Genomic DNA, 13154 nt, shown 5'->3' with positions numbered 1-13154 from the left:
AATTAGAGATACCAAGGGAATATTTCATGCAATGATAGGCACAATAAAGGACAGAAACAGTATGGACCTAACAGAAGCAGAAGATATTAATAAGAGGTGACAAGAATACACAGAAACTATACAAAAAAGATCTTCATGACCCAGATAACCATGATGGTGTGATCACTCACCAAGAGTGAGTGATTCCAGATATCCTGGAATGCAAAGTCAACTGCACCCCAGAAAGCATCACTACCAACAGCTAGTGGAGGTGATGGAATTACAGCTGAGCTATTTCAAATCCTAGAAGATGATGCTGTGAAAGTGCTGCACTCACTATGCCAGCAATTATGGAAAATTCATCAGTGGCCACAGGACTGGAATAGGTCACTTTTCATTGGCATCTCAAAGAAAGGCAATGCCAAAGAACTTTCATACTGCCACACAATTGCCCTCATTTCACAAGCTTGAAAAGTAATGCTCAAAATTCTCCAAGCTAGGCTTCAACAATACATGAACTGAGACTGTCCAGATGCTCAAACTGGATTTAGAAAAGGAAGAGGAACCAGAGATCAAATTGCCGACATCCGTTCAATTGTAGAAAAAGTAAGAGAATTCCACAAAAACATCTACTTCTGCTTCATTGACTATGCTTAAGCCCTTGAGTGCGTGGATCACAACAAATTGTGGAAAATTCTTAAAGACATGGAAATACCAGACAACCTTACCTGCCTCCTGAGAAATCTCTATGCAGGTCAAGAAGTTACAGTTAGAATGGGACATGGAACAACAGACTGGTTCCAAATTGGGAAAGGAGTATGTAAAGGCTGTATATTGTCAACCTGCTTATTTAACTTATATGCAGAGTACATTATGCAAAATGCCAGGGTGGATGAAGCACAAGCTAGAATCAAGATTGCTAGGAGAAATTCCAATAACCTCAGATATTCAGATGACACCATCCTTATGTTAGAAAGGGAAGAGGAACTAAAGGGCCTCTTGATAAAGGTGAAAGAGGAGACTGAAAAAGCTGCCTTAAAACTCAACATTCAGAAAACGAAGATTATGGCATCCAGTCCCATCACTTCATGGCGAATAGAAGAGGAAACCATGGAAACAGTGATAGACTTTATTTTCTTGGTCTCCCAAATCACTGCAGATGGTGACTGCGGCCATGAAATTAAAAGATGCCTGCTCCTTGGAAGAAAAGCTATAACAAACCTAGATAGCATATTAAAGAGCAGAGATATTACTTTGCCAACAAAGCCCCATATAGCCAAATCTATGATTTTTCCAGTAGCCATGAATGGATGTGAGAGTTGGACTATAAAAATAGCTGAGCACCAAAGAATGGATGCTTTTGAACTATGGTGTTGGAGAAGACTCTTGAGAGTGTCTTGGACTTCAAGGAGATCAAACAAGTCAATTCTAAAGGAAATCAACCCTGAATATTCATTGGAAGGACTGATGCTGAAGCTGAAGCTCCAATACCTTGGCCACCTGATTCGAAGAGCTGACTCTTTAGAAAATACCCTGATGCTGGGAAAGACTTAAGGCAGGAGGAGAAGGGTATGACAGAAGACAAGATGGTTGGATGGGATCACTGACAGCTGACAATGAGCTTGAGCAAGCTCTGGGAGATGGTAAAGAACAGGGAAGCCTGGCATGCTGCAGTCCATGGGGTTGCAAAGAGTCAGACACAACTGAGTGACTGAACAACAACCATCAATCAATCAATTTATTTAAACAGTGTATATAAAACCAGTGGCTCATGGTAGTCATCCAAAAAATAGGCAGGCGCCAGTGTTAACATGGGAGGGCTTTCCATCCAAATCTGCAAGTCCATCCATTTGCTTTGTTTTTCTTTTCTTCTATCCTCATAGAGCATATGCTGGTTAAATGCAACCTGTGTGATTCAATGCTTTGGGTCATCTCTTCTCATGTGGAATGAACTGTGTCTTCCACATATGGTTTGTCTGCATTTGTACCTGACTTAGAAGTCAGTGAAACGCGGGACAAAACACATGCTGGGCTTGACCTTCAGAGAATAAATCTGACAGTAAATCACAAGTAGGTGGGCTGAATTTTTAAGCTGCAAACAGTTTGCTAGTTACTAAGTTATTTGACGGCTTGTGGAGGAAGAAGGGAAAACTCCTCTACATGCAAAGCAGGAAAAATGCAGTTAATTTCACACACTTTTGAATGGAGAACTCTCATGACAAATGGTACTTGTGGCTTTGTTATCTACAAAGAACAGTGTGTATCAAGGAAAAAAGGTTTCAGCTCCACAGTCTAGAATGTTTATGGCCTGATGAAGCGTGCCTGATGGCTTCATTTGAAAATTCTGTTTTCGTGTTTAGCTGATGAAAAATAAAGGTACAATGGCTATGTGGCAAATTGTAAAGATAAATAAAAATATATAGAAGCACTTCTTCTTGTCTATTTAATAGCTGGAAAGATTTAAGAGATCATAAAATATGTGGGAAAACACCTTATTTCAGTAAGCATCTAAGATGTAAAAGCTATCATATCTCTCAGTTTTGACTGAAGAGCCAAAATGGAAAACATTTCTTACATTATGCATGAATGTTTCTTACTTATGTTATCTCACTCTTTGTCATATACACACAATCTCTAAATTATTTTACTGTGCAAAAAGACCAAAACTGCTCTTGTACATATGTTTCTGCTGTAACAAAATTATAACTGCGTTTGTTTTAGTAAACTCATTAGAGTGAAGATATACTTGAGATACTCAGAAGATGGTTAATTTTCTTTTAACAAAGCAATATAATTATGTCTCTCCTTCTTAATATTATTCATCATTAAATGGAACCCATCCCCCGGTGATATAAAATTTCTCAATATCTTATTATACACGGGTTGCTTTTCTTCTTGCTAAAAATATGTTGATTCAAAAGGGTTGTTTTTAAACTCTGCAATGTGTAAGCAACCCGTGAGCCTGGGCATCCAAGTGTTATTTTATTCTGAGAAAATAGTGCACTTCACTTCCTAATACAGAAATTTATTTCGGAATATTTTCAATAGAATCTTTTGTATAAGAAATAATCAGGAAAATTGAAGGCACACAAACATACTCCTTCCACAAAGAATGTGTCTAATAAATCTACAAATTAGACTACATTTCTTTGGAGTAAATTGTAATCCAACTGTCCAGAGTTCGTGAACATCATGCACAGTGGTAAGACAGCAACAGGTAAATGGTGCATTTAGGTCATAAATTTGGGAAGTTTTCAGAAGCAGACAGTGCCTTTTAGCTTTGAACATGCACAATCCTTTGTGAAAGTTAAAAATGTCTACTTTTATGAAGGGATTTTGAAGTTCCTTAGGACTTTAAAGTCTCAGAATGAAATACTTTTTGAAATATGGAAATCATTTAAAACTTCATAAAAGTAAAATCTGCATATTCCAATTTCATTCCAAAAAGCTTCATGCAGTGATTTGGAGCAAAAGAAGACAGCTCTGGGGCTCTGGGGGTGATGTACACTAGCATTTCAATCATATAACATTTACACTGTGCTCTGGAAGCAGACTAACCTTGTAGCTTTAGTTCAGTGGTAAATGTCACAAGATTAAGTACCTTTGCATACTCATCATCTTGTAATGCTCTTGAATGATCTTGTAAGATCACTGTCAGCTTTCAGTGTTCAAACGCTCATTCTACATGAATTAGGATTTGCTTTTAGAATCCACAAGTGAGAAATGGTTTAATTTTCATATTTCACAACTCTGATTCTCAAGCAATAGGCTCTCAACCCCTTTAACTGCTTGATGTGGAACTTATATGTGAATTAAGGTCAATAACTCGAGGTTCAGATTCTGGAAGAAGTTGCAGTTCCAGAAGAAGTCCTGGACCACTTACTCTGCCAGCTGACCTGAGGTAGCATGAATTAGATCGGTCCATTTCTAAATTTCAGTTACACACTCTATACAACAGGAAGCTGTTACTGGCCTACAACTTCTTTAAGACATTGTACAGGCCCTTGGGTTAACAGGTTTTGAATCTTAAGTATAAAGCATAAGGTGGGGATATTTCAACTGGGAGTTAATAGTTTTAAATGATGGAAACAGTAATTGTGACTTCTAAGAAATAACAGAATCATCAATCATGGGGAGTATATGAATCACTACCTTCCAATACAGAGAAAAAAATATGTGTAAGATTCTGTGTATGTTTGTGTGCAAACAAAAGTTTATGTAACAATGAGTAAATTAACATAAAAAGCCTAGATTCTAAGTGTCGAAAGGTATTTTCAAACCATAAGGCACGCTATCAATCACTGCTGAATTCCTACCATCAGTCGTAACAGGTAGGTGAGCATACTGGGTGCTCACAGAAGTTCCCTGAATGAAGTAATCTTATTCTACCCTCTAACCTAGCCATCCTAGCCTACATACAGTCATCCCTCTCACTGTGGTCATCCATATTATCAATAAATATCTCAAAGACAGGGAATGAATGTATAATTATTTTCACTACCATCCAGTTATTATTTATTTATCATACTAGTTAATATTGGATATGGCAACCTCTTTACACAAAACCACACTAGTATGGAATGAGAATCATGAAGATAAACATAGACATATCTTGTTGTCAGTTTAATTTAAGGCACTAAATCCTAACTTGGATCTTCCACTAAAACTCTGAAATAAAAGGTTAGAGAATATCACCCTTTGAAATCGAAACTAACAAAACTCAGTGACAATAAATTGAGTGACAATCAGGTAGTTTCAAAATAATCTCAGGATGTAATTCATCTCATGGTTGACTGTATTATCCTTCAAGGTATCTACACCAACTTATAAAGTTTGGTCAGGAAAAATGGAAACATAAACAATATTCTGGAGAAAAACAAATGCTACATATTAGAGTTTGATGAAAAACCAAGAAAAAAGCAAAATAATTTACTAAATTCTTTAAGAAGCTGGGGCTGAGTTTTGAAAATATGCCCACATTAAACACTTGTTAAATCAACAGGCAATATTTTATTTAGGGTTTGACAGGAAAATTAGGAATTTAATCACAGAAGCAATTTGTGGTTGTGGATGCAGCTTTCAAGTTAATAAGCAAATGCATTTGTGTTCAAATGCAATGTTTGTTAATATGTTTACTGAAGTGATGAGAATAATTGCAGCCCTTGAAGAATGAATGCCTGAATTTGCATATTCAATACTTTATCCAAAAATAACTAGTTAGGCTTCAGCAATAATTAGTGACGATACAAATGAGTTAAACTGTGATGCTGTGTTTTTAAAAATGAATTTCTAAAATGTGTTTCATGACAGAGATTCCCACTCATTGATAAATTTTAATCATATACAATAAAAAAAGACAGTTTAAAAATAAAATAAAATTGGAAGAATAAAAAAAACAAAAAAATAAATTCCATAAAAAAAAAAAAAAAAAAGAAGAGATGAGACCTACACTGGGATTAAAAACAATTTAACTCCTCAGTTTATACAGGTAAAGCCTAGCTCAGACTGACCAGTGATTACCTTTATATTACGCTGAGAAGAATCAAAGAAGATGGCTGAGCTTTCTGCATCTCTGCTTTCCTTTCAGCTTTTACTGGCAGCATCTTTCTCATTCTCCTCTGGACAGACCACGCCTCCCAGGACCCAGGCATGGCCACTGAGACCATTCCTACTTTCAGGCCTTAGAGATTAGTTAGTTGTATAACTGTGATCCAGTTGATTTAACTAGTGTTTGATCAGTATCTGTTTTCCTTCCTTCTTGCCTCATGACAAAAACATAACAACAAAAATATGTTAATTTTTCAACTACCATCTTTAATATCTAAAACCTAACCTCTACATTTCTCCTGGGTTTTGACTACTGACAGTATTAGCTGTGTTTTTATTTCATGTTTTTCTGACACCTTTCAGAGCTTCTGGTAACACTAATAGGAAATATTTCCTCTTTTTCTAGTTAACATTTTGTGGAGGATGTAAGTAGACCTAGGCAGTCATCTTTGCCATTTCAAGGGCAATCTGTCTTAAAATAGAGCCATAAAGAAGGGCTCAATCCAAATTTAATATCCTATAGAAGCAACTATAGATTGCTTTTGTTCCTGTGATGCTTCATGATACTCTTGACTCCTGAAATAAAACCTAATCCCAAACTGTTTCTGTTTCCTCCCAGTTAACTTCATCCCATTTCTTCATTCATGCCACCTATTTACTTTTCACTACCATCCCTGTGGAAAAGAAATGCAAAAAAGCAAAATGGCTGTCTGGGGAGGCCTTACAAATAGCTGTGAAAAGAAGAGAAGCCAAAAGCAAAGGAGAAAAGGAAAGACATTAGCATCTGAATGCAGAGTTCCAAGAATAGCAAGAAGAGAAAAGAAAGCCTTCCTCAGCAATCAATGCAAAGAAATAGAGGAAAACAACAGAATGGGAAAGCCTAGAGATCTCTTCAAGAAAATTAGAGATACCAAGGGAACATTTAATGCAAAGATGGGCTCGATAAACGAAAGAAATGGTATGGAACTAACAGAAGCAGAAGATATTAAGAAGAGGTGGCAAAAATACACAGAAGAATTGTACGAAAAAGATCGTCACGACCCAGATAATCACGATGGTGTGATCACTGACCTACAGCCAGACATCCTGGAATGTGAAGTCAAGTGGGCCTTAGAAAGCAGCACTACAAACAAAGCGAGTGGAGGTGATGGAATTCCAGTTGAGCTATTTCAAATCTTGAAAGATGATGCTGTGAAAGTGCTGCACTCAATGTGTCAGCAAATTTGGAAAACTCAGCAGTGGCCACAGGACTGGAAAAGGTCAGTTTTCATTCCAATCCCAAAGAAAGGCAATGCCAAAGAATGCTCAAACTACCACACAACTGCACTCATCTCACACTTTAGTAAAGTAATGCTCAAAATTCTCCAAGCAAGTGTTCAGCAATACGTAAACCGTGAACTTCCAGATGTTCAAGCTGGTTTTAGAAAAGGCAGAGGAACCAGAGATCAAATTGCCAACATCCACAGGATCATGGAAAAAGCAAGAGAGTTCCAGAAAAGCATCTATTTCTGCTTTATTGACTATGCCAAAGCCTTTGACTGTGTGGATCACAATAAACTGTGGAAAATTCTGAAAGAGATGGGAATACCAGACCACCTGATCTGTCTCTTGAGAAATTTGTATGCAGGTCAGGAAGCAACAGTTAGAACTGGACATGGAACAACAGACTAGTTCCAAATAGGAAAAGGAGTACGTCAAGGCTGTATACTGTCACCCTGCTTATTTAACTTCTATGCAGAGTTCATCATGAGAAATGCTGGACTGGAAGAAACACAAGCTGGAATCAAGATTGCTGGGAGAGATATCAATAACCTCAGATATGCAGATGACACCACCCTTATGTCAGAAAGTGAAGAGGAACTAAAAAGCCTCTTGATGAAAGTGAAAGAAGAGAGTGAAAAAGTTGGCTTCAAGCTCAACATTCAGAAAACGAAGATCATGGCATCCGGTCCCATCACTTCATGGGAAATAGATGGGGCAACAGTGGAAACAGTGTCAGATTTTATTTTTTGGGCTCCAAAATCACTGCAGATGGTGGTTGCAGCCATGGAATTAAAAGACGCTTACTCCTTGGAAGGAAAGTTATGGCCAACCTAGATTGCATATTCAAAAGCAGAGACATTACTTTGCCAACAAAGGTCCGTCTAGTCAAGGCTATGGTTTTTCCAGTAGTCATGTATGGATGTGAGAGTTGGACTGTGAAGAAGGCTGAGCGCCAAAGAATTGATGCCTTTGAAGTGTGGTGTTGGAGAAGACTCTTGAGAGTCCCTTGGACTGCAAGGAGATCCAACCAGTGCATTCTGAAGGAGATCAGCCCTGGGATTTCTTTGGAAGTAATGATGCTAAAGCTGAAACTCCAGTACTTTGGCCACCTCATGTGAAGAGTTGACTCATTGGAAAAGACTCTGATGCTGGGAGGGATTGGGGGCAGGAGGAGAAGGAGATGACAGAGGTTGAGATGGCTGGATGGCATCACTGACTCGATGGACATGAGTCTGAGTGAACTCTGGGAGTTGGTGATGGACAGGGAGGCCTGGCGTGCTGCAGTTCATGGGGTCGCAAAGATTCAGACATGACTGAGCGACTGAACTGAACTGATTTGCTAAGCATTTTGAATGAAGGATAAAGAAAGAACTGTCTTCACCTTAAGGGAGTTACATTCAACCAGGCAAGTACACTTCATTTTAGTAAACTTAATAATACAGGAAGGCATAGGTACAATAGGCAGTGCATGGTGGGAACACGGAACCCAGCTCTGAGGGTATCGAGAAGGCTTCATGGGAGAGATGGTAGCTTAGTCCAGTTTAAAATGCCTACCTCTACTTGCCATCAGGCACCACAGAAATTCTTTGTACTTAGTGTTTGCAATCATTTCAATCATGTAAACATTTCACTGCTCTTAGTAAAAGTGACTGTGGGTTTGGGGACCACAGCTTATCAGCTAGAGAAGTCGGGATGCCAAGGGAAGTTGAGCTTGAGGATAAACAGAGAATTGAGCCTAGTAACCTGGCAGAATGCACTGTATCTCCTTAGGACCAAGAGACTTTAGAAGAATAAAGGGACAAACTGCATATAATCAAAGATATACTAAATATAGTCATATTGTATTAATATAATGTATCACATCCTATATATAATACATAGGCTATGGATGCTCTACCCTATAAACTATATGTGGTCCCATGTACAGTGTTACATTTGTGTGTCTGCAAGGATGTGTGTTTTTAGATAACAAGTAAACACCTTACATTTACTCCCTGGATAAATGATGGCCAGAAATTAGTCCATTATTATTATTTTTTCTTTCTTATACTGGATGCACTTAGTAGAATTCCAATAAATTAAACACATGAGAGCTAACTCCATTACAGCAAATGCTACTTAAAAGGGAGAAACTACCGCCTGAAAATCTGCATTTTGCAGTGCTATGTAGTCCTTACAATGTGTATATCCAAGAGTCCTCCCCTGTACTTCATTAAAATTGTTTACTTATTATATAAAGCTAGAAGAGAATTATATTCTGGTTGCTTCCTTGTGCTGAGAATAAAACAGAACATTTATAGAAAAGCTGTGGATCCAACAAGGATCAAAGTAGAGCACTGCTGTCCAACAGAACTTTCTGCAAGCACAGAAATGTCCATTTGTGTGTCCAATACAGTAGCTATTAGCTACGTGTGGCTACTGAGCACTGGAAACAAGGCTGCTATGACTGAGGAACTGAATTCTTGGTTGAACTGATTTAAACATACATGGACACATTTGGCTACTGGCTACCATACTGGATGGCACAGCCTGTTAAGTCTTGAGCCAGACTAAATGTTGTAAACACAAAACCCACATGGCCCACATTCACATTTAAGGCTTATCATCTTTGGCCTTTACTATGTTTAAAAAGTGAGAGTCAACATTAGAAATACAGAGAATCAAAAAAAGAAAATTACTCAGTTTTAAACATCTCTTGAAAAGGTTTTGTAGTAGTGGACCAGGGTTCCTGGATGATAACAACTGGCCAGTGCTCAGAAGCAATCATGACCACTGGATGGACTTCTGGCTAAATGTGGGCCAGTCTCTCATCATGATTCGATGTGTCTACATGTTATTAAGGGCCGCCTCTTCTAGTTTGTTACTTGCCTGGTCCCCACTGACATTTCCATATTAAACCCTGGTCAGTCCAATATGTGCCTTGTAATGCTGAATGGCATTAGTTGAAGTGACCAGGGAACTTCTTATTTGGGGTCTTTCATCTTAGCAAATGATGGGCAAATTTAACCCTATGAGAAGTCAGAGAAAATCCTTCCCATTTAAAAAATGTTATTAATACTTCCTCAGGGCAACCTCTTTCAGCATCATCAGCAATTACAACCAGACTGAATACTAATTAACCTTTAAACATAGGCTTTGGGGCTCAAGTGGGAAGAGGCAAAAGAAAGAATAAAATTCTCAATTAAACCCTAAGATGAGTAATTTCTCTTGAGAATTTCTGAACTTTTAGATTTCTAATATGGCCAATTAAGAGTTCTTTTTACCCAGTGGGATAATAACAAACACAAGATCTCTCATCAGAAAAGTTTGCTTCAGTCTACAAGACAGGATCTGGGCTTTCAAAAGGATATTCCTTTACAAGACTCTTAGACTTTACTCTGAGTCTTAGAGAATGTGTTTGGGTTGCTTTTAATTTACATTTTCACATGAACTGTTAATTTCCTCCTTGATATCTTTCTTTTACCCTCCCTTCTTCCCTTCCCTCATTCTTTCCTCCCTCCCTCCCTTTTCTCTTTCTTATCTATGTGCTTGTATTTATAAATACTTACAAAAACATATCCTTTCTCTAAATTAATGTAAAAAAAAAAAATGCCCATGTTAGATGGCTCAGATGGTAAAGAATCTGCCTGCAATTCAGAAGACTCGGGTTCAATCCCTAGACTGGGAAGATCCCCTGGAGAATGAAATGGCTACCCACTCCAGTATTCCTGCTTGGAGAATTTGATGGACAGAGGAGCCTGGTAGGCTAGAGTCCATAGGATGGCAAAGAGTTGGACACGACTGAGCAACTAACACTGTCTTTCACTTTTAAAGTCATTACCTATTTGCACTATTTATTCATAATTTTTAAAGGATAGCAGAAAATAAGAACCAGCAAGTGTATTTTCTTCTGGAACAGGTAAAGGAATAATGCAGGATATTACTTGGTTGACTATTAAAATCAAAAACTAGGAGAAAAATCAGGCCATAAGTGAAGGTGTTGTCTAAGCAAAGAGGCGGACATGACTGAGCGACTGAACTGAAGTAGATGAGGTATAATTACAGCCCACTGTAGTCTATAATCCCATCTACTCATCAGCATAATTACTGATTCAGATAACATGGTAATATGGAATCATTGCTTATTATAGAAAAGCCTAATATTTTCACAGGGAAAGGAGGTTTCCTCATGCTTTTTCTAGGTCTCAATTTCTAGTAACTCTAATGTGAAATTTTATACTGGTCAGAAGTTTTAACTTCAGAGTATCTTTAGAGTTATAATGAAAGTGTTTTCTATTTGCCTATAAACCAAATATTTTAAAACAATACCTAGCATGTAAAATTTCTTCATTTATCAAACTTAAAACTGATTAATTAATTTCAGTCACACATCTCCTATTTTCAGGTACAGATTTGTTTCTACATGCAACATATAGTCTCAGGACATACAATAAAACATAAAAAGTACTGTGCAAATGACAGAACTTTGTCAACATTTTATACATGTTATCAGTTTATTTAAACACATATATCATGTCTATACAATAGCATTTTGAAAACACTTGGTACTTTAATTGTATTTACTCTAATTGTAATACACTGGCATTAAAATAAGTACCTGATAAATAAATAAACACAACAAAAAGATATTTCTGAATCTCTAAGCTCAAGACTTCTTGCTGTTTGATTACTTTACCAACATAATTAATCTGTTCATTTAGAAATAAAATCCTACGTGACTATATCTTATATCTTGACAAGTTTTCAACTGAACAGATTCATCACCAAATTATTCATAAGATAAAATGCCAGGAAATAATTTTACTGACAACCAAAAAAAAAAAAACCAGCCCAGGCATCAGTCATTCACATGGATTCTTTAAAATATTTACAGTCATATCTAAAAGGATAATCTTCCATTTCAGGGAGAAACAAACAGATGCATTTAGAAAGTGTTAGAATGTCCTACAAAAACGCTGGTGAAAATGTTTCCAGGACAATGTCCTAATTAAGTGGATCTGTTCATCTTCCCTCCAAAGAAGAAAATATTTCCACCTGTTGCAGGTACGGTGTCTGATTAACTGACCAAGCTCATAAAATAGTTTTTTGTTTGATTTTAAATCATGTTGACAACTTTTCTTATTTCTATAGGTTAAGGAAAAGGCAGAGAAGAAAATCTTCTATCACCTCAGCCAATTCTGACCAGTAACCAGGATCATTACAATTATTGTGTTGAAAATACTCAACAGGTGCTCAATATATACGCTGTTGAGTCCTGCTGACAGAAACTGACTTTTACTTGCAAATGCAAAAATACAAAGGTCTACCTTCTAACCTAAGCTTGACCCAAGTTAACAATGATTGTTGGCTACTATTATCAACATGGGTTAAGAGAACAATAGGAGTTCAATAAGATCTACATCACTACTCAAAACACTAAGAATTTCATTAATAAAGGCTGAAGTCTGCTTGTCCTTCAGGTTATAGAAAAGGTTTTGCCAAGCGAAGTTGACTGTAAACAGGGAGTTTGAGACAAACGCTTGCAGTACTCAAAAGAGCATGCTGTTTTCAAGGTGCCTCGGGCACTTTCTCATAACCATTTAAATAAAAGCAGCATATCCTGTTTATAAATAATTCATCTCTTCATTAATGTGGGTCCCCTGAGAACCCTAAAAGTAAAAATCGTTAATCCTGTATTATTTAATAAAGTATATACCCATCACATCCAAATAAACTATCATCATCCCACCAAATATTATATTTTTATCTTAAGGTGATGGGAGTTCAGTTTTGTTTTGTATTTTTTTTCTGTTTTTCCTTATACCTTTCTGTGTTGCTGGAAGGTTTCTAGTGAACAGGTTATTATTCATATTATTTGAAAAATGTATACTTTCACATGAAAAAAATACAATAAAATTTATTTTCTCTTCAAGAACAGTTAGTATGACTTTAGTAGGAACGTAGTTTATTCTTCTACACTGTATGAACCTTCTAACACATACTCAGTAAAATAATAAAGGAAGAAGGATAGATGCGGTTACTTTTTTCTAAAACTGTGATTGCTACATACTTTTACAACATATTTAATTTCATTCCTACAATGGATGTGTTCCCCAAAACTACATGTAAATCCAAGTTTATACATTAATTTCTACCACAAATCAAATGAAAAGACATTGCTTATTTAAGAGACTCTATCATGTTTTCTTTAATCAAGAATTCTTACTGTAAAGTAAACAATCAATCAAATATACAAAATATGGACCCAAAGTTTAGGTATGACTGTTGAATAAAGCTTCATGTATTATAACTTACTGATAGCATAAGTATACTGAAGCAAAAAAAATAAGTTCACAGTTGCCAAATTGCTTTTTTTTTTTAATATG

At 36.7% G+C, this 13154-nt stretch overlaps 1 protein-coding gene across 5 annotated transcripts in view; it reads right to left on the bottom strand.

Annotated features, from left to right (window-relative positions):
• Positions 1 to 13154, bottom strand: part of CNTN3 (contactin 3) — a 395604-nt gene that overhangs the window by 251417 nt on the left and 131033 nt on the right. The window lies entirely within an intron of this gene.

Source organism: Bos grunniens, chromosome 22, assembly GCF_055505025.1.
Source record: "Bos grunniens cultivar Pamir isolate PY7600 chromosome 22, Bosgru_T2T1.0, whole genome shotgun sequence".
In the NCBI taxonomy this organism is placed as follows: Eukaryota; Metazoa; Chordata; class Mammalia; order Artiodactyla; family Bovidae; genus Bos; species Bos grunniens.
Note: the sequence above shows the minus strand (reverse complement) of the source record. Positions and strands in the feature narration are given on the sequence as shown.